We start from the raw sequence: 218 nt of genomic DNA, 5'->3' as shown, positions 1-218 counted from the left end.
TGTATTTCGTCTTTCGGGCTTTCGGCCTTTTTTTAGGCCTTTGGACCTTTTTTTTAGGCCTTTGGACCTTTTAGGGGACCTTTGGCCTTTTTTGGGCCTTTGGGCCTTTTTTTGGGGGGAGGGGGCCTTCTTTGGGCCTTCTTTGGGCCTTTTCGGGCCTTTTTCGGGCCTTTTTTTAGCCTTTGGGCCTTTTTTGGGTCTTTGGGCCTTTTTTGGGC

The sequence above is a fragment of the Penaeus monodon genome, chromosome 31 (genome assembly GCF_015228065.2).
Source record: "Penaeus monodon isolate SGIC_2016 chromosome 31, NSTDA_Pmon_1, whole genome shotgun sequence".
NCBI classification, from domain to species: domain Eukaryota; kingdom Metazoa; phylum Arthropoda; class Malacostraca; order Decapoda; family Penaeidae; genus Penaeus; species Penaeus monodon.
Note: the sequence above shows the minus strand (reverse complement) of the source record.